Source organism: Physeter macrocephalus, chromosome 7, assembly GCF_002837175.3.
Source record: "Physeter macrocephalus isolate SW-GA chromosome 7, ASM283717v5, whole genome shotgun sequence".
Classification (NCBI taxonomy): Eukaryota; Metazoa; Chordata; class Mammalia; order Artiodactyla; family Physeteridae; genus Physeter; species Physeter macrocephalus.
The window spans coordinates 152,473,786-152,475,876 of NC_041220.1; positions in this window are offsets into that span (position 1 = coordinate 152,473,786).

Genomic DNA, 2,091 nt, shown 5'->3' on the forward strand with positions numbered 1-2,091 from the left:
GAGGGTTCCCTTTTCTCCACACCCTCTCCAGCATTTGTTGTTTGTAGATATTCTGATGATGCCCATTCTAACTGGTGTGAGGTGATACCTCATTGTAGTTTTCATTTGCATTTCTCCAATAATTAGTGATGTTGAGCAGCTTTTCATGTGTTTCTTGGCCATCCATATGTCGTCTTTGGAGAAATGTCTATTTAGGTCTTCTGCCCATTTTTGGATTGGGTTGTTTGTTTTTTTAGTATTGAGCTACATGAGCTGTTTATATATTTTGGAGATTAATCCTTTGGCCATTGATTCATTTGCAAATATTTTCTCCAATTCTGAGGGTTGTCTTTTCATCTTGTTTATGGTTTCCTTTGCTGTGCAAAAGCTTTTACGTTTCATTAGGTCCCATTTGTTTATTTTTGTTTTTATTTCCATTACTCTAGGAGGTGGGTAAAAAATCTTACATTTAGGTCTCGAATCTATTTTGAGTTTATGTTTGTGCATGGTGTTAGGGAGTATTCTAATTTCATTCTTTTACATGTAGCTGTCCAGTTTTCCCAGCACCACTTATTGAAGAGACTGTCTCTTCTCCATTGTATATCTTTGCCTCCTTTGTCATAGATTAGTTGACCATAGGTGCGTGGGTTTATCTCTGGGCTTTTTATCTTGTTCCATTGATCTATGTTTCTGTTTTTGTGCCAGTACCGTATTGTCTTGATTACTGTAGGTTTGTAGTAGAGCCGGAAGTCAGAGAGTCTGATTCCTCCAGCTCCGTTTTTTTCCCTCAAGCCTGCTTTAGCTATTCGGGGTCTTTTGTGTCTCCATACAAATTTTCAGATGATTTGTTCTAGTTGTGTAAACAATGCCATTGGTAATTTGATAGGGATTGCATTGAATCTGTAGATTGCTTTGGGTGGTATAGTCATTTTCACAATATTGATTCTTCCAGTCCAAGAACATGGGCTATCACTCCGTCTGTTGGTATCATCTTTAATTTCTTTCATCAGTGTCTTACAGTTTTCTGCATACAGGTCTTTTGTCTCCCTAGGTAGGTTTATTCCTGAGTATTTTATTCTTTTTGTTGCAATGGTAAATGGGAGTGTTTCCATAATTTCTCTTTCAGATTTTTCATCATTAGTGTATAGGAATGCAAGAGATTTCTGTGCATTAATTTTGTATCCTGCTACTTTACCAACTTCATTAATGAGCTCTAGTAGTTTTCTGGTGGCATTTTTAGGATTCTCTATGTATAGTATCATATCATCTGCAAACAGTGACAGTTTTACTTCTTCTTTTCCAATTTGTATTCCTTTTATTTCTTTTTCCTCTCTGATTGCCATGGCTAGAACTTCCAAAACTATGCTGAATAATAGTGGCGAAAGAGGACATCCTTGTCTTATTCCTGATCTTAGAGGAAATGCTTTCAGTTTTCCACCATTGAGAATGATGTTTGCTGAGGGTTTGTCGTATATGGCCTTTATTATGTTGAGGTAGGTTCCCTCTATGCCCATTTTCTGGAGAGTTTTTATCATAAATGGGTGTTGAATTTTTTCAAAAGCTTTTTCTTCATCTATTGAGATGATCATATGGTTTTTATTCTTCACTTTGTTAATATGGTGTATCACATTGATTGATTTGTGTATATTGAAGAATCCTCACATCCCTGGGATAAATCCCACTTGATCATGGTGTATGATCCTTTTAATGTGTTGTTGGATTCTGTTTGCTAGTATTTTGCTGAGGTTCTTTGCATCTATATTCATCAGTGATACTGGTCTCTTATTTTCTTTTTTTGTACTATCTTTGTCTGGTTTTGGTATCAGGGTGATGGTGGCCTCACAGAATGTGTTTGAGAGTGTTCCTTCCTCTGCAGTTTTTTGGAAGATTTTGAGAAGGATGTGTTAGATCTTCTCTAAATGTTTGATAGAATTCACCTGTGAAGCCATCTGGTACTGGACTTTTGTTGGTTGGAAGATTTTTAACCACAGTTTCAATTTCATTACTTGTGATTGGTCTGTTCATGTTTTCTATTTCTTCCTGGTTCAGTCTTGGAAGGTTATACCTTTCTAAGAATTTGTCCATTTCTTCCAGGTTGTCCATTTTATTGGC